The sequence below is a fragment of the Erithacus rubecula genome, assembly GCF_903797595.1.
Source record: "Erithacus rubecula genome assembly, chromosome: 3".
Lineage (NCBI taxonomy): Eukaryota > Metazoa > Chordata > Aves > Passeriformes > Muscicapidae > Erithacus > Erithacus rubecula.
In genome coordinates this window covers 115,666,726-115,686,802 of record NC_136689.1, presented here as the reverse complement: position 1 = coordinate 115,686,802, position 20,077 = coordinate 115,666,726, and the positions used below count along the sequence as shown (strand labels likewise).

The 20,077-nt window shown below is 41.5% G+C and overlaps 1 protein-coding gene and 1 long non-coding RNA gene across 11 annotated transcripts in view; both read right to left on the bottom strand.

Annotated features, from left to right (window-relative positions):
• Window positions 1-19,384, bottom strand: part of SULF1 (sulfatase 1) — a 135,854-nt gene extending 116,470 nt beyond the window's left edge. For 6 of the 10 annotated variants that reach the window (XM_079299503.1, XM_079299501.1, XM_079299500.1 and 3 more), the window contains exons 1-2: window positions 4,606-5,021; window positions 3,107-3,199 (exon numbers count right to left, since the gene is read on the bottom strand). The gene's annotated coding sequence lies outside the window, so the exon portion shown is untranslated. Of the gene's footprint in view, window positions 1-3,106; window positions 3,200-4,605; window positions 5,023-19,272 lie in introns of those variants that run through there. The other 4 variants (XM_079299502.1, XM_079299505.1, XM_079299507.1 and 1 more) reach the window with 3 other exon arrangements.
• Window positions 1-20,077, bottom strand: part of LOC306799014 — a 604,175-nt gene that overhangs the window by 526,818 nt on the left and 57,280 nt on the right. The gene's annotated exons all lie outside the window — the stretch shown is intronic.

Below are 20,077 nucleotides of genomic sequence, written 5' to 3'. Positions count from 1 at the left end.
GTGGTGCATTCTGAGGTGACACTGCTTAGAGCCTTGAACCTTTCTACTTTACAGCATCCTCTCCAAGCACATGACAGCTTTGAACTTGCCCTTCTTGATAAGAATAACAGTGGAGTTACTGCACTCTGATCATACAGAAATGATGAATTAGCATTGGAGCAAGGAAAGTGAAAGACAAAAAAATCCGAGGGGGGCAAGGGAGAATATTACACTGCTGATCCAGCTGGAAAGGCAGAGTGATGACTTAAGGCTTGTTAAGGGGAGAAGCAGGATGACTTGCTGCCACTATACTAGGGCAGAAAGCACAGGGCACTGTACCCCCTCCCACTCCCTTTGCTGCTTTTTGCACATGTAACCACCCAGGGCAAAGGTCTACAAATAACTGCAGTGCAGGGACAGCCACAACTCAGTGGATGATTCACTATGTACATACAGTCCCCCTACATCTGTACCCCACTCAATGCAGCTCTACCTGTGATGGAGGTGTTAGGAAACTGTAGTGTGAGGAAGGCGACTGTGCCGTGGGGGTGTCACAGAGCTCTCTTGTGAGCTGTGCTATTCAGGGCCTTCTGATTTAATATCCTCAAATCTCCAAAGATGGCAGTTAAAATTTAAACAGGCATTCTGAAAAGACACTCTTGATCCCATTATCACTGTCGTGGATGGGATTACAATGGGGGTGGTAATGGTGGAAATGTTTTAGGAGAGATCTAGTATCAACAGCAGGAGTGGCCACTAATTGGATTCTTTCTGTGTCACCGCAGAGTTGTCACGGGACCCTCGTTCTCTGTTGAACACTGAAGCTCTCAAGGAGCTCAGAAAGGAGCTTTCTCAATTGTTATCACATCAGTCTGCCTTCCCACTCAAACACAAATCCCCCAAAGCTCTTTCTAAAGCTAAGGAAATCATGGAACCCATGACTCCCATGACATCTGCAACAAGTGTCCTGCCTCATCAGTGTGAGAATGGGCCTGACATTACACAAGGCTCAAACTCCTGATCCTGCATGAACATTTAGTCATATATACATATAAATATATATAAAATATCACGTGCAGAATGTAAGTTAAACAAAGCTAGATAAAAAACCTGCAAACTGTCAAAATAGTCTGCAATGAAGTGTTTCTAGCCAGAGCAGAATTTGCAAATACTTCAAAATATTTTTTTCCATAGCTGTCTAGCATCCACTGAGTGTGGGTTTTATAATGGTTTGCACATTTAGGAACACTGTCCCTAGTATTACAACATTCTAAATAAACTGTTTTTATCAGTTCCTGACTGGAATAACAGTGGTTACTAATAATTTTCACACTGTTACTTGCAATCTCTAGCATACTTCTGGATTTCTACATGCAATTTTTTTCCTAATGACCTCTAATTTAGCCTACTTCTTGAAGGTACATTTACATGCCATTTGGAAATTCACCAAGGGATTTTTTTCAATGTAAATTACACCAATCATAATTTTTTTTTTCCTCTTTAACAGAGACAAAAATCAATGAAAGGCCAAGGAGACATGCCAAGAAGCAGAAACTGAAGTTGCATATTGTGATGTAACAAGCTCACCCACCTCGATTATAAACTGCTAAAAAGAGGAAGCCCCTGACAAGCAATAAACTGGCACATAATTAAGACAATTTAGGGCAGAACACATTCTGGCTGGAAAATGTTTTCTTGTGCTCAACCTAACTGCTCAGAGCAGTGAGAGAAAAAAAAAAAAAAAAAGCAGGGTGACACTTTGAAAACTCTATGAAGACAATAAGTATCCCATCTAATCTTCACTAGCTGGGGGAAAAAGAAACACACCAGCTTTTGTGCAGTGCAGGTTGCCTCACATCACAAACAGAGTTGATAGTACAGACATGCCTGGTATGTTCAGCATTCCATATCAAGCGAAGATGAATTAGCCGCAACAAAAATGTTTTACAGCTTTCATGCAGCAGTTTATGGATTTTTTTGTACCTCTGGAATTTTTTACCTTGAGCATATCATGGAACTTGTGCTGTCTCGGATCTTTTCCTAAGATTATTTTTATCTCACTGTGAGGAACATCTTTGTGAGCTCTGAACACTTTTACAGCTGCTAGGATGCTAATGGGAACTTCATGTGTGTACCCAGCACAAGTGCTCTCAGGGAAAAAAAAGCCAATGTCAAAGGAAGGTATGTAGAAGTCACCATAAATATGTCTTTGAATGTTTACCATCTGGAACAGTAGATTACATTTTGACAAGGAGCTGGACTGCCCTGTGGGCATTGTCTTTTAAACAGCCCCATCATTATAAAGGAAGGAAAAACATGATTTGCTGTTCCTAGTTTCTCAGCAAGATTTTCTGGCAGTGCTAGAGAAACTAGTTTGGTTTTTCCCCCCCCAGTAAAATAATAACAAGTTGGGTATGTGTAATTAGCTGTGCACTTTCTTTAAAAAGTAGTGTTTTTTTCAGATCATCTGGTCTGTGATCCAATGATACCCACAAAGAGGGATAGGCTTCAGCTAGGCAGTGGCAGCAGCAGGCTCTGCACCTTAGCTTTGCTGGAAGTCTGAGCCTCTGTGTGCTGAAGCTGGTGTATTGAGCTGCTCACAGGACACACTGGGAGAAAGAGGAGAAATCCAATACACGAGACTTTAACATGGAGCTATAATGAGGTTTTCCTTTGGTTTTGTTTTTCATTTTAAGCTTGTAAAAGTTTCCATCACTTTTTACAATGAGAAAGTGTAGACTGAGAAAAAAAAACCCAAAGTGGTCAAATTTATTGACATAAATCTTGGTCTGGTTGTGCAGTGATTTTTGGGATTTAGCTAATTCTCTGTTTCAAATTGCTGTGGATGACTTCTGAGGACACATTTGTCCTAAGGAGTGTGTTTGAAAATACAAGCTGAGAACAACCTGTAAAGGGGCCAAATAGTCTGTTCAAGTAAAAAAAGTTAACAAAAAAGTTGGTTTGAGGCAAAAAATTGTGTGCAACATGAAACATGGGTTTATGGGCATTGTTACACAGTTGAATACCAAAATCACGAAGCACCAGCTATAAATGCCCTTGCTCAACCTACTAAACAAATCTTATTTCAGAGCACATTATATACAGTATTATATATAGAATATCTCACCTGTAAGTGGTGAGGACAGTGTTAGATTTCTTTCACAAGTAGGAGGCCAATAATTCATAAGCAGAAGAGGTATGTGACAGTTACTGTGGAGATCTGTTATGGTGCAAAAGAAGCAAATATTTTGTTACTCTGCACAGGAAAACAGCGTATATATACAACAAATATTTAACTAAACAACCCCAAACCACATAGAAGGAAAAATAATCCATCCTCTAATTTCTCCACCTATATTTTAGCATAAAACAATGAAAACATCTTTTCTGATAAGCTAACATACTATAATTAGTGATAACATTTGTGAATTAGTTAATTTGCTGGGCTTCCCACGCTCCAGACATCAATGAACTTAATAGCGGAATTAAATGAAAATGATAGCGGAATACTTCCATAACTAATTTCTAATTATATTTCTGCCCCTCTTCCTTCCTAAACATAAATTTTTGCCTACTTCTAATTAACACTTCAGATCGCTAGTTTAGAATCTATAAATATAGCGAGTCTTTAATGATCCATTATAGTGATGCTACTTCGTTTTCAATGACTTGTAAAACTTTCACAAACAGATCTGCAAATGATTTACATCCATCTGCTCTGCTGCAGCTGCAGGAGCAGCATTACATTGTATCCTGCCTTTCCCTACTTTCCTGATTTTCTCTTAACTTTATGCCCGTGTGTGAGCCAATCTCCATCCCGATTATCAGGAGCCCAAGCAGGTCTCCTGAGTCTTCAAACTTTAAAGCCATCTCAAACGCACTTTCAAAGCAGGTTTGCTTCCAGACAGGCTGCACGCTGTTGGAGCATCCCGCTCAGAACCTAGGGAATGCTCTGCGCGGCTCCTCTCGCTGCCGAGCGCGCGTTTTCCGCGGAGCTGCTGGAGCGCGGAGCTGCTGGCAGCCGCGGGCGGGCGGGCACAGCCCCCTCCGTGCCCGGCAGAGCTCTCTCCGTGCCCGGCACAGCCCCCTCCGTGCCCGGCAGAGCTCTATCCGTGCCGGACACAGCACCATCCGTGCCCGGCACAGCACCCTCCGTGCCCGGCACAGCACCCTCCGTGCCCGGCACATTCCCCTCCGTGCCGGACACAGCCCCCCCGTGCCCCCTCCTCCGAGCCCGGCACAGTCCCTTCCGTGCCCGGCACAGTCCCTTCCGTGCCCGGCACCGCTGCCCGCTCCGCTCCGGGCACACACACACGCACGGAGCCGCCTGCGGGGCGAGCAGCGCCGCGACACTCCGCTCCCGGGGACATTTCCCAATCTACACCTCCGAAAGCGTGACCTCACGGCGCTAAGAGTGTTAGCTGTGTGAAGACAGCCGAGCATCAGGCTGTGCTCGCTGTTATCTGTCAGCCGTACAATAGCAGCATTGATAAGGCAGCAGCAACTGGCTTTGACAAGTGTGCTGTGCTAGCATTCCTCTGAAAACCGTGAAGGGAAAAAAATGGAGAGAGAGAGAGAGAGGGAGAGAGAGAGGGAGAGAGAGGCATGAGGTGCCTTTTACTTTACCTGAACAAAGTGTGCTGGTTTATTTTTCCCTCTGAGCTGCTGGAAACGATTCTTCCCGTTTCTCCCCCAGAGCTAGGTATTTCTTCCTTTGCTTGCAGCTCACACTTGGGGAAGACCACACAGCTCCAGCAAGGCTGCCTCTCTCCCCTAATCCCCACTCGAGTGTGATGACACACACTAACCCCAACCATCTGTTGAAACACGTCCTCAAGCACTCAGCACAGTGGTGTGTCAAGACGGGCTGCCCAATCCAATCGCTGGGGTTGGGTGGCTCTTAAGGAGCTGGAGGCAGAGACAAGGGCAGAAACTATAAGGCTGAGAACTCTTTAGCAAAGTAACCTGAGATTTTGAGAAAGGGCTGCTATTGAAAAAAAGAGCAGAAGGGGGAGGTACTCGCAGGAAGGTAGAGGGAGTGGATTAGTCTGGTGGCCAGTTGTGTAACTTCTCACAACTCCTTGTATTCCCAAGGGACCGCAGGGACCCCTTCGCAGTGGGATGCACAGAAGTACAAGGGCAACACTAAAATGTTTTTTATTTTATGGCGAGTCTATTGAGGGCAATCTCCTCCTAGAGACGCTTTTCTAAAAGAGATAAAAGATGCAGCTTGAAATCCTGATAAGTGCTGCTGCGAGAGCCGTTCGCAGGGCGATGTGACATCTGCATCCCAAAATCCCAGCTCCTTACCGTGCCGGGTTAGCCCGTGGCTGCTTCCTGGGAGAACGGCGGAGAGAGGCTGGGGGGAAACCGGGCTGGGGGGGGGGGGCGAGGCGGGGAGAACGGGGGATATCGGAACAGCAAATATCTCTGTTCTTGCACACAGATATCCGCGGGTCCTTCCCCCGAGCCCGCGCTCCCCGGGACGCGGGGTGGCCGCCCCTGCTCCCGGCGGCTCGCTGGCCCGGCGGCACACGCTGCTGGCCCGCCCGCGGCGCTGCAGTGACAGCCCCGGCCCCGTTCCGTGCCCCTCGCCCCGGCTGCCGCCCCCCGGCCGGGAAGCTGCCCCCAGCCCGGTGCTCGTCCCCGTTCCCGCCGCTTCCGCCAGCGCCGCCCCGCAGGGTCCTGCGGGATGTCCCGCGGGATTCAGCCGCAGTTTCGGGAGCGCTGCCCTGCCTTGGGGACCCGTCACCAGTCGGGGCTGGGGGCTCCGGGCAGTGCCGCGGCAAGCCTGGACTGTGTCGAGTGTGTACCTCAGTTTCCCTCTGCCACAAACATTATCACACCTACCTCCCTCTCCGGGACGCTGCCAGGAAAAATTCACTAATTTACAGAAGATGTCCGAGAAGGATAGATAAGGGACACAGAAAAGCTGCTAAGTGCCAAAGAAACAGTTCTTTCCTTTCCCCTCCCTGTAATAGGATAGCATGGAAGAGAGACTTAAAATCTCAAGGGTTTTTACCTCATTACCAAGTGCCTGACTTGACACTTGCATTAAATCTACATTTCACATTATGACAGATGTTGTGTTTTCTTTGAACTGAAAGGGAAGGACGTTGTTTTGGCATTTAAAGTTACTCTGAAAGTGTTAACATCCAACTTGAAGAAAGGTTTGCAATTGTGAAAAGACACACTCTGCTCAGCTATATGAAAGCCATATGAGAGTCTTGAAATGTTGATTTGGCTTACTCATTCTTTAATACCTTACACAAGGCTGTTTCTGAAAGACTAGTGGCAAAGTGAATACTTAATAAAATGTGAGATTCAAGAGCTGGGGTCTGAGCCCAGATAGCTGTTAGCAAAGCTGAAAAGGGAAAAGAAAGAAAAAAGAAGAAACTGTAGTCACAACTGTATTTGCCTAAATTCTTCCCCAAAGTGATGATACAGTGCCTGCTTCAGTCTATTACTCTGAAACTGCTATCACAGATGTTTGGTATCCACTAAAACACTACTCCCTAATCTGCTAATTCAAGATAAATAAACAGCTGAATAATATTTTCAACAGTAATATGTGGTGAAGTAGAGATGCAACTACTGTCCCTGGGGCATTGTAAGATTCTTAATGTTGCCAATTATATCTTCAGGGCAAGGGTTTGGTTTAATTTTGTTTCATTCTAGCAGACTGTGGTCTGTAAACAGGCTGGATAACCTTACATACTCAAAAAGCCTCAGAGACTTTATTGAGCTCATTTGCATTTCCTTTAGCTGTACTTCTTACCAGTATTGTATAGTAACTGCATTAAAAATCTATAGTGATCAAAGATGTGGAATATCAAAGAGCCCCTAAAATTGTGCTGCATCATCCTGTGTACTGACTCATTTTCCAAAATGCAGTTCACTTCACAGATGCTCTATTTTTTTATTGGTCAGATGAGAGGCAAATTCAGCAGGATTCAACCTCTAACCAACATGAATGACAGTTATGTGCATACAATTATTTTATGTTGTGATATGTATATGCTTACTCAATGTTGTATATTATATTTGAGTATAAATACACATAAGCAAGTTACTGAGCATTTGTGTGATGCGCAGGCCCAAATCTGTTGGTTTTTTATGCCTGTGTAAGTCAGGGATGCCTCTGCTGATGCCTGTCAAGTCACAATTCTGTTAAATAGACATGTTTAAAAGGTACCTTAATTTAGTGTTTTGTACACAGAGACACATACCTCCCCACATTTCTCTTGAAAGACTCTGCAATGACTCAAAATGAATTTTTTTGTTTCTACAACCAATGTTAGTAATAGCCCTCAAACATCACACATGATCATGTTTTCACTTAAAAGCTACTGCTGATGTTGCGGGATAATTTAACTGCTACTTGTGTGACTACAGCCAGATTTAGTTTTCTGTGACAGCTTATAACAGACTTTTCCACCACTTCTCCTCTATGCACACTGCCATCTGCAAAGAGTTTAGGTTTTAAGGGCTGAAATGAAAGCTGCACTGGAAGAGCCATACCCGAAATGCTGTTAAAATTATGCATCATAAAACAGGTTCTCAAGTTGACTGTCAAACCCTTGAACTCCTGCTAAGGTCAGGCTGCCCCCACTCACATAAGACTTGGAGCAAAGTGAATAATGCTTTATGCAAATAACTCGAGACAATCCTAATATGCAAGATTAATTGTGGGTAATTGTGATATTGAGAAATAGTCACCCCTGTTTTGTTCCCACAGATAACATATCCCTCACATAGTAGTTCCAATTGGTTTCCATGGTAGCCAACAGCATCTTTAAGCCAGGGCACTGAGGTTCACTGTTGCCTAGACTTTAACTCAGCACCTTTCCTCCTGCACAGACAGCCTTGGCAGTTTTGTGTGTCAGTGTGAACATGTGCACACAATCACACACGTGCACCTCTGCTCAAGAATCTCATGTAAATCCTGACTCTGGCATTTTCAGCTCTCAAAAGTAATTAAAGGAGATTTTTCATGATACCTGTAACAATCTCAGTCTATCTCTCCTGCCAATATGAATGGAAGATGAGTTTTTATTTCCTTGAATCATTTTATGTCTACCCTGTATTCAACTATTTTTGAAAAATTTATATAGGAACAGAAGAGGCTCTAGAACATGACTACAAACCTACAGACCAGTTTACTGTTAAATTCTAGCTTGAAATGTACTCATGCTCCTGTTGAGTTTCAGTGATATCTCATTGATAATGGGATATAATAAAAAATCCCTTGAAATCCTGAATTACAAAGAAAAGCTAAAGCAGGGAATTCCTGAATCACCTGGAGTGGATCCTGGACAAATATTCTGTGCTTGTCCTATTCTTACACTTTACTCCAAGCATCCACTATTTTCCACTACTGGAGGGTGCCAAGCCTAGTACACTCATGACTTAGTGTGGCACAGCTGCTTGTTCTTAAAGAATTTCACCATTGGCAGTTTTGGGGCCGCATGGTGGGTAGTATAAGAGAGATAAATTCTTTTTAAGAACTTCAGCCAAGATTTTTAGAGGTTGGATCATAAATCCATGTTCAGGAACCTTAGTAAAAAAGGTCTGATCAAAAGTATTGAGTACACAGCAGCTGCTAGTGAAGCCAGCAGTTCATTTTCTTGTTTTCCATATGTGGGCATTCCAAAGACAGACAGTGGTTCATGTAAAATTCGTGAGTTAAATCCCAAACTACATTCTGTGCAAAATTCTGCTCAACTGTTTCTTAACCTGGAGTCACACAAATTCCAGAAATGCATGGTCTTTTAGAATCGTTTCCTCCATGCTGAAAGCCCAGCCCTGTACAAGACTCAGAAGTCAGGCACCCCTTGACTACAGTTATCTAAATTGCTTCAGTGGGCTCTCAGAACTCATCTAACAAACTTGGAGACCTTTGAGTGGTATAGCTAAGGATCAAAAGCCTGGCCAGAGGAAGAAGAAATAAATATTTTTCAGGACATGCAACCATATACCCACCGCATGGCTTTCTTCTCACTGCCCCTGCTCAAACCCATGGTCAAAACTGCCCCTGCTCAAACCCTGCTCAAACCCATTCACTTGAAAAAAAATATTCTAACAATGATTATTCTGTGTAAAAACACAATAGGGTTAACATATAAAAACTATTGAGAAATTTGGTGAGTTACATACAGCACACACAAAAATGCAGAATTCTGTATCCTAGAAGTGTGGATGTTAATCCAGCTATCCCAGAACAATTTCCATATTTTCTGGGGAAATGTGCATGGGCTTATACATGTACTCTCTAAGTATGAAACCATACATGTATTAGCTGCAAAAGGACTGCTTTAGAAATGCATTAAGGGCACAGTTCCAGAATCAGGATTACCTGCCTGTGCATAGCTCTTGTGGAATGGCAGAGCCTAAACTTCTTCAGTTTTTAAGGAAGCTCTTCTGCCCTGCTCCATCTTCCCTGCAATGGAATCAGATGGTATGGAAGTTATACCCAGCTACAATTTGTCTTAGGACTGCAATACTAAAAATAGTTCCCCTGAGGGGTAACCAGAACAGAGGATAGAGTGCAGGTGAGACAGACAAAAGATCATAATTGACTCAATTCATCACAGGGCTTTACAATTTGTCAGATTGCTGTCATCACTATCACTTGCCTCCAGAAGAAGATAAATGGTTGAAATAATTGTCAGTCTCAAATTTGTGTTTCTTCACCTACACCCCCTCTCAAAACACTGGTTCTTTTTGGTTGCCATTTCTTCTCAGGTAACTCCCTCATTAGTGGTTGCATAGTAATTCACTACCAAACAAGGTCACTGCAATAAAAAGGCACATATCTTACCCTAGCAGAAGAGCTGATTAGATTTGTCATAGCTAAGTTTTTTTTTTTTTTTTTTTAGTATCCCAGAATTAAATAAAGAAGACCAAAAAAAACCCAACAAATGGAAACCCAGTATATTTGTCATGTCATTGTTAGGGAAAAAGAAAACAAAGCCAGCAAAAGTTTTTCCAAGCTAGAGCCTAATATGACTATTTAATGCACCAAGAAGCTGTGGTTCTTCCCTTCTCAGCTGCCAGCTGGCCAAGAGTTTCAACTGCAGCACAGTAAACAAGTGATCACTGAGTCTGGGAAGAGCTCAGCACACCAGACAGCTGGAAAATAGGGGCAAATATAGGCAGGAAAATCAGCAGATTTAACCACTCTGCACAAGGTAGGTGATCCCATTCTCAGCAGTAGGGAACACACCAAGGAGAGAGTATATATGGAGTCTATAAGGCTTTAAAAGTGTGAGAACTCAGAGAGCAACGTGCTCTCAGAACTTGTGCTGACTTCACATTTTTGGACAGAGTTCAATTTCATTACTAAAAAAATTTGAGGTAAACCATCCAATACTTAACAAAAACTGAAAAAATGCCAAAAATTTAGAAGCCAGAATGTCTCACAGCTTTTAATGTTAATTATTAGTAAAGTGATGACCAGTGGTCATCTTTAAGTCCCTCCCTCTTACATAATTATAATCTTTGCTCCTAATCAAAAATTTCAGCCTGAAAAAAATTGCAATAACAAAGAATAAAGGATTTTGATGACTCCACGCTAAACTCACCAAAATCAGGAAAAGTTAAATTATGAAGGTTTAACAATACTCTTACCCCTTTGAGAATGCTTCTAATATTGCACATAATCAAGGTACCTCTTGCCTAAAAAACCCCTATGTTCATGATGTTCTGGCCAGAGCGTGGGAATACACTTAGTTTAACATACAGATTCATTTATTCCTAGAGAGTCAAGGAAGCAACAGCCCCTGTAGCCCTTTTATTTTTATAACAACAAAGTATCAGCAAATCCCATAACAATTTAGGAAAACATTTCATTTAACCCTTTTGTGATCTCATCTCAGACACAATGATGAAAATATTTGGGAGCAGAAAGAGCGGGACCAGCTATACATCTGTGTACAGAAAATTTTGTAGCAGGGACCTTTCAGTCTCTTTTCTGTTCTCACTGAGAAAGAAGGCCAATATGCTTTGCTTGCCTCACATATAATTAACTTTAGAGTTACACCTGCTAAGACAATTAACCTCAAAGAAATTGGCATCTCATGTAAGGACATAGAAATAAACAGGTAGGGTAATGCAGCCATAATAGCTGGCAGACTCATTCAAGGCCGTCTTGATCATGAATCATGACATAGTCATAACACCTAGGGTAAGCACATAGTAAAATCATGGTGGAGTTTTATGTCACCAAAATAATGAGAGAGCAGTATTCATTGCATGGAGAATACATTTGCTGGAGTAAAGTTTTCTTAGAGTTGTCCTGTGTGTAGCCGTTGCCTTCTCCTCCCCATGGGAGTGACTTAAATGCCAATACTCATCCCTAAAAAACTCTGTCTAGACATAGGCAATGTTGATTAGTGGAATTCAATATATATATATGTATGTAAAACATATATATTTACATGCGTGTATAATTCTGTATCTAAATTCTTGTAACTGAGCCTAAATTAGGGATATTATAGATCAAAAACAAAATAAAACCATAAAAAACCCAGTATATTTAGAAATATGACCTATAGATAGAAATTCAAATGTAGCTACTCTAAGAAAAATAAAAAGGAAAAAAGAAGGAAAACAGAAGGAGAGTTACCATGCCTATCTTACCATTTGCCCTTCTTTTTGTAGGTGCCAAAAACCCATAAATTCCTCACTCTACTGCCAAAACCTCTAATTCTCCTCCTCCATAGAAAACATCTATGCCTCACATCCCGTGTCAGTGTAAAAAAAAAAATCATTATGGAGAAAACTGTAAAAACGAGGAAAGAGTGAAAACTGAAATGTAATACTGAGAAAGGCCAAGAGAGAAGAGGTGATGTGGGGTGGTGAGCTGCTGGAAGACATTAAGATTACTTTGCAGGTCAGAAAAATCATTCAAGATGTATAAAAATCCCAGTGGCAGGTGTAGGTCCTGTTTTCGTGTTGCTGAGGGTGTTCAGTGCTAATGGAAAGAGAGTTCTCATTTCTTTCCAGGCAGAATTAGTTTGGGCAGAGTGGTACCATCAAAGGGTCCCAATGCACAGCAGGTTGTTCAACTGTATTGACTAGTTGCAATTGTTTTCTCCAGAGGATAGGCAAAGTTCAGTATTGTAGCAGAGGCAGAAGGATTTGGGGGAGGAAGGAAGGAAAAAGACATGGTACTGTGTAGAACAAGAAGGTATTAGTCAAATTTCAGAAAGCAAAAGAAGCTGAGGGCATTCAAGCTGATTGGCAGGGAGTCAAAAGGTCTTCAAAGAAAGAGTAAAGGTTTGGAGGGGCTAGGAAAAGGTCCTAGGGGAACATCCATCCTTGATCCACCTCAAGGAGGTTTTTACAAAAGTCAGAATTAAAAAAAAAACAACAGCATTGGGCTGCAGAGCCTGCTGCCTGTGGCATTTCTGAAAGGCTGTGGGGTCAGATGAGAGATTCCTGACCCTTTTGTTGGTCTGTTCCTCTCTGTACTTTCTCTTCAACTGTGGCACAGGAGGATCTTATTCTTCATCCTCATGGTCTCCCCTTTTCTCTCCCAGTACCCACCACTCTCCTCCACTGCCCTTTAGCACAGCAACCACATTCCCTCTCTCTCCTTAGACAGTCCCATGACACTTCCCAGACTGTGAGCACCAAAGGGCAAGGGACACAGGGGAGAGGAAAGGGTCAGGACTGAATGGAATTGTCTGGAAAGGCATTTTCTGTTTCTGATGCCACCATGGGCCTGAGAACTCCTTCAGGCCTCCTTTGTCTCTCCCTGTCCATGCAAAACCTTCAACAGCAGCAAAGGAAAACTCCCAACAGATAGTATCATCTGCTGTCCTTAGGCTGACACTTACCCAAAATCTCCTGTCATGGCAAATGTAATTATTATTTACTCTCAGTGGTAATTTAGGGCACTGAATCTTTTCCAAGCTTATGTCAGTAAAATTGAATTTTAGAGGGATTGGAGCAGGAAGTTGTACTATTTGCCTGGCTGGTTTACCTTGTTTTTATTTGAATTCCATATTCGGTTGAAAGGAGGGATAAATATTTTTCCTCTTCATTCTGGTATCGATGAGTAGGAAGGTAGAACCTGGTTGGTTAGACTAATGTAAAAGGCAGAGCTGTTCTTTCTTCTGGATTGTCCTAAGGGATTCAGAATATTTTTTATAGTTGGCTCATTCTCTACCCAAGGCTGTACACATAATTCTAAAAAAAGGACAGAAATGCCATTTTGCAACTAGTTTCGAAACTTGTTTTTAGTCTGCACTTTAATGAATCCGAGGCCTTTCTAACATTTTCTTCAAACTGGATGCTATCAGGGAGTCACTGAAAAATTAGAATTTGCAAAAGAACTGTAAGAAGGGCAATTGTTTGATGTACAGTCCAACAATTGGCCCCACAGAGGTGGCTTGGAGCTATACTCCAACTGCAGGTGATGCAGCTTCCAAGGACAGTTTCACATCCAGCAAAAACCTCTGCAAGGACCAATCCATTCTTTTCCCTCACTCTGCTCACACAGTTCTTGTCCTTGCTGACTCCTTTGCATAAATATTAGCTGACCACTTTGGTGGTTTTTTGAGTAGCTAAATTTTACTCAGGTTTAATCAGACCACAAAGCTAAGAAAACGCTAGTGCTGACACAAGAAAAGGAACAGAATCATCGGGCCAAGGGAGAGAAAAAGTAAAATTCATCTACCTTCTGAGACAATCTCATCTTAAATGGGCTCAAGTTGATCTTAAAATCAAATTTTAGAACTCACACAAATTCAAGATGAGTCAAACTGGAGAAATTTTATAATGGCCACCTACTTTGGGATGGCACTAGTGACAGAAAGTGCTCTACTGATGTGCAGCTGCCCTACTACAGGATATGAGACCTGTCCCTGAGATGCTGAATTATCTTTGAGGCAATCTTCAGATAACAAGCATTATTTTTAGGTTTTACCCAGATGCTATTTAAATCAGTCTCATCAACAGTAAAAAAGTTTCAGCGGAATTGAGCTTGATTTCCTCATAATGATAGACTTTGACTGAGGTTAGAGTCTCTGCCATGCTTGTTTGGGATATGAGGAGGCTGACCTTTCCTGACAGGAAGATAGCCTGACACAGGAACTCCATAAATAACCTTTGCTTTTGCTGGAGGTGTATTCTGCCAAAGAGTGCCCTTTTGGGGGCATCTCCTTTGGTTCTCAAGAAGGCCAAGGCGGTATTTTCCAGATAAATGAATATAGAGGTTTTTAAACCCACTTGTAAGGTTTTTTAAACCTGATTACACCCACTGTGTGCTTTCATGACTGCTTCATAGGTGGTAAAGTGGTCTACCTGAACTTTCTCAGAAGAAAAAGCAACTATATTTTATATATATGTAAATATATACATGTACATATACACACCATGTTTTATTACATTTAAGATTTTTCTTATTAGTTGAGAGTCCCTGAGCAAAATAAAAAGGCTTTTAACCTGTAGTTTTTCCAGAAGCAGCTGACAGCCTGACTAAGCTCTGTGCTTTTACAGCCTCTCCCTGCAGTGGGACCAAGCAGACAGATCATTTCACTGAAATAAATCATGCTTTCCCTTCTACAAAAATTTCTTTCACACAAACCAATCCACAGCCAAGTTTTAAGACATCAGTGCCTGAATTATAAGTAGCAGTGTGATGGGTGATCAATAACTGTGTCACAGAACTAATAAATAAAGATATGCCAACAAACGAACTAATTGCAGATCTCAATCCCCACTTGTCTTGTGCTGATGTGAAATCCCCCCAAGTGAAAGTGGTGGAATTCACTGCCTAGTTTAGAAGCAATTTTGACCTAGAGATCTGATCTGTTCTCTTGTGATCCTAGGAAAAACACAGTATTTTATCACTGTGTGACAGTAATCACTGGCATATCATCAGTCTTTTTTTTAAACCTCTCCACTTGTGATGAGTTACTTATTAAAATAAAAAAATGGGCATATTTATTGGGACAGCATAGTTTCCTGCAATTTTTTTTTCCATTCAACTATTATTCCCAAAATTAGCACAACGTAAGGCAGCCTGTGTTAACTCTTTCTTATGCTAAACAGCCCTTGTTAGTTTAACAGAACAAAAGCTTTGATTGTAAGTGCAAATATGTGTGAGAATCTAGAGTCAAAGCACATTGGTGGCTTTTTTTTATACTGAATGGCTTGCTTTGGTGCAAGTTTCCAAATAAAGATTTAATTGCACCCACTTGCATCCATTACAATATCAAAGCACATAAGTTATAAAAACAGAAGGTGCGGACACAATGGCTATTTCAGAGTCTGTTTTGAAAACAGATTAGACAGAGTTATAATGATCATTTCCTCAAAAGAATTTAGAGATTATCAGAAACAGAACGGACTGTGGATTTTAATTGAAAACTCACTCCAAATTCTTTGTATCCCTCTACCCCAGCCAGGTCTCCTTCACAGCTTTTAACAAAATAGTTAATAACTGGTTTTAACAGGGGGGATTTGAAACCTGGAGATAAATACAGTTGCAATACCCAGTTCTTAATATTGCAGTGCCTGTGGTACCTTTGGGTGATCTCATTTCCTGCACTTACACTTTGACGTAATCGCACTTACCACCTGTACTACAACTCAGCAATTCATTCCAGAAACCCAGACACTCCTTGTGGGCCCCTTGGATTTGAGAATAGCTATCTGTACCTTTCCAAGGAGAAATCTCACTTACATATCCTTGAAAACCCTTTGTGATTCTGAAATTTCATTTTCTCTTTCCAGAGAGTAAAAAAATAAGCAAAAATAAGAAAGTCCCTTTTTATATTCTGAATATTAGTAATCTCAAAGACATTTGTTTAGATCATGGAAATTCCCTGGAAGTACTCTTGACAAACATTGTTTGTGCTCATACAGTGCATATTTAGAACAAATGGCATCAGATGCTTTTGAGAAACAGGATGACATTTCAGCCTCACCTAGCAAAACTAGAAGTGTTTAACTAGAATAGCTTAATAGTTAGATCAAGATATGAACACACCTTAGTTCTTTTACATATTGGTTGTTGCAAAGTCAGGAATATATTGAAAAATATAGAAAGAGTTGATATACTGATTGATGGAAGGTACTCCTTTATGAACATGATGTGTTAATTAGGTGACATCATTTTTTCTTATGCAAAAATTGCATTTTCTGAGGTTCTTTATTTCTACATGCAGAATGACATTGCAGAACTCCCAGGAAAGGCCACTCCCAGGAAAGGCCACTACAAGGTACACCATGTACCCTTCATGTTTTCTGAAGATTCTTTCACTGGAGATGAATTTGGATGATTTTGGCAAAGCAAGAGTCACTGCAGAGAGTGTCTCCCATCCCAAATTAAGCCTCACCTCTTGTCCATACACCATAGGGTGAGATCTGGACCACTCTGATTCTTGCTAAACACCCAGATTTGGTTTCTCAACTGTCCCCAGCTCTGTGCCAGGGCACACCACAGCTTTCTGTCACAGTCCTTTCAGCTGCTTAGAAACTCTGTGTTGGCCTGGGGCCCCACTTCTGGGGCACCTCAGTTTCATAAATGCAGAAGACATCCTCTTTTTCCATATAGTACTCTTATTGAGTCTGCCTCTGCAAAAAATCTGTCCCAATGTTTCAGGAGACTGAAAAAACCTTTTGGAAAAAATGTTGCTTCCTAAAGTTACTTGACTTCTTGCTCTTCTTAAACTTAGAGCTGATTTTTATCCATGGTTTCTGTCATTGCAAATTTCTCTGAGGGGATTAAGCATTTAAATTGTACTGACATAAAAAAGTATTCAGTGATATGTCCATTGCCTAACTGATAATAAAAATTGAAATATTCTAAAAATATCAGCTAATTTAGCGTATCAAGGACACCTTCAAGGATATTGAAGGATTAGCAGTCACAGCTAAAGACAGCCAGGTGGCCAATTCAAACACATTACAAAACCTTTCTGAAAAGTAAAAAAGCACTGTGGTTTTACATCAGATTGTATTTCCATGCAGTTCTGTCACTGTCTTTTTTCATGTAATAAGCAGTCTCAGAATCAACTTTAGCAATCACCTACACTCACACAGGTGTAAGTGCTGGGCTGACAGGAGCTGGAATGGATGTGCTTCCTACAGTCCCTGTGGAGCTGCTTGGCATCCTCTGGCAGGCAGAGATGCTGCCCTGGCACATGGCAGGGATGAGTGTGGGACACCTCTCACAGCAAAGCCATGCAGGAAAGACAGGCAGAAAAACCTCTCCAGTGCATAGGGTTGGAACAGCAACATATTTTGTTCATGACAGACTTATCCCCAGTGACTTGAGTTTCAGGCAAAAGAATGTATCTCCCTATACAAACCTAATTCACCTACTGTCACAAAGAGGAAGAGAGCAGGGTACCCCAGATAACAAGAGCCATGATGGCATCTAGCAATCTCTCCTAACTCTGGTGCATGACAAGGAAGCTGTAGGTGTCAGAAGTAGGGTGGTGTGGAGATTGGGGTGCCTGATTGGAGTGTCCCCCTCATGGTTCATGAGCATGGGCCAGGCGAGTACCTCATGTCTAAGGCTGCCACTGAGGTCATGACTTCTAATAATTTCCCTTCACTTCCATACTCTCCCCAAAGCATCTCATATTGCTTCCTGGATTTCAGATAAAATGTTTTATCTTTAAAAAAATAAACAAACAGTGGGAGAAGGATATACTGTTTTAGAGATAAGGTGATTGAGTGTCTTGGAAACCTTTAAACAAAATAGCAGAAATTCTACCAAATTGCCTAATTGTTTTATTTACTTGGTATTCTGGGGCTGAGAGGTTTCAAAGTCAAATGACTGTAATGAGCTTTTAAAATCCATATTTGGGTAGATAAACAGATAGTGCTGAGCACTGCTGTCTCCATCTTGTAAGTGACAAGTAAATGGCTTCCAGGAGTTGAACAGCCACTCACTCAGGTAAGCAAGTCAGTGGCTCTGGTGAATATAAATAAAAAGTTGTAATGAAAGTTAGCTCTGGGAAAGACCCTGGCATAGAACAGTCACACACTTTCTGCCTTTACATCTTCAAAATAAGCAGTGGAAACAATGGTGTGTCCCATCTTCCTGCCCTGTAATGTTTGATTTTGCCTTTAAAAAATAGAGATAATGAAGCTTAAAGGAAAATTATCTAAATTAACAGAGACTATTGGCAGAAAAGGGAGAACACTTTTGGGCTCCAAATTGAATAAAAATGAGCAGAGACTTTGCTAACCAAACTGTGCAGCTAACCTCAAAGACTGTGAGGTACTACACTTCAAAAATGCGTGGTAGAGGTTTTCTCATTTTACACAGTTAGGGACAAGCTCAGCAGGACAACACTGGTGTACAGCCAGGAGATCACTCTGAAATCACACCAGAACTACACAGCAGAATTAGCATCACAGTATCTGGGGAACAGCTCCCTTTTGGTCAAAGTATTTTACAGATAGGTTGCCAGGAACTGAAATCCAGTGGAAACAGCAGTTCCCAAACTAGGACTCACCCTCTCTCTGGGAAAGAAGGGGGGTTATGAGAGATACTGGCAGGGCTGCAAACTGAGATGAGTGGCTGTAATCCTGAATGCTGGATGCTGAATGAGCTGGGGAGGAAAGGGGAGAGAAGGGTCATGAATGGTAGAACTCACTTGGGAGAGGGGCACAGGAAAAACAGTTTGGGAAATGCTGCAGCAGAAGCCTTTCTTTTCCCAAATCCCTCCTTTTCCATTGTTGTTTCCTTGAACAAAAGCAGCCCATGCAAAGACAAGGGCTTAAAACTAAAAGGCCTGACACATATTTCCTCGTCTCAGTATCAAATATCTCCTGCAATATTTACAATTCTTATACCATAAATAGAAATGCTTGAACACAGAGCTCATTTCCTGGTTTCTCAGAAAATGACATCCTCTTCCTTCTTGCCAGTTTCCCACATCTCTCTGTGCTTAATGCTGGTGGCCTGCCTTTCCCCACCATTGTACTGGTTCTCTTTTCCAGCAGCCACAGCCTCACATTCGGTAACCTTTGCCCTTCCATTTGATCAGAGCCAAAATGCCACCTTTAGAAAACTAACGTACCAGAGAAAATGGAAATATGAAGCTGGGCAATCCACCATGCTGTTATCTTACCCTGTTTCCACTGAGGTTTATTTTCTGGAATACACCTGTTGATTTTAAATTCATGAAAGATTTTCTAAATAAACTGGAGCATCTGAAGACACAGGATCTCCTTAGGAGCAGAGCCCCTTTTAAAACTGAACCTCTATCAATGTGCTAAATTTGAGGCAGAGCAACTATGTACTGAAAAAGAATAGTACTGTACCTTCAGGCCTCTTTGAAGTCTTCTTGTCATTACTAGAAATTTCACTGAATTATCTTCCATCCCCCAAATCAGCTTTCTGCTGACACAAGAGAGCTTCACCTTCTTTTTGATCCTACAAGTGAAGCCATGTGGAAATGATTGAGAGTGACGTCACACGTTCAGCATTATGATTTAAATTTAGGATCGAGCAGAAGGAGGGGAAAAAAATTACACGCATCCATGATTACTATGTTTGGGTCATTCAGACACAGGCTTAAAAAAATAAGGTCTTGTCTCAGTGAATATGGAATGTACCATGGAATCTTTTAATAGGAACTATTCTTTGCCTATATCTAGATATATCTATATATATATATGCATATATCTCTAAAACTTTGGCTTCTTTCACAGTCTTTCATTGTTTATGTGACTTTTTGATTGCTGTTGTCAGTACTAGAGATAATAGTATTTGGTGATGCCGTAAATAAATAAGTTCTGGACCTTTCAAAAGAAGAAGCATATGTTCCCATAAGTTCCAGGCCCCTTTTATCCTCACAAATTGAGTACCCAGAGATGGAAAAACTCAAAACCACTGAGTTTAAAATACTCACTCACAATTATTACTAATTAATGTAAAAATCAGGTAAGTGGAAGGTGATCTTTTTAGAACAAGCATTTATACACAGAAAAAGTTGATAAGTAAATCAAGGGTCAGAGAAAACAGCTTGAAGGGACAAATTTAAACAAGTCTGTATGCTTAGCTCATTACATCTAAGAGGGAACTGGCCAACTTTGAAGCAGGAAGCCATCAGGAAGAAAGATCCTC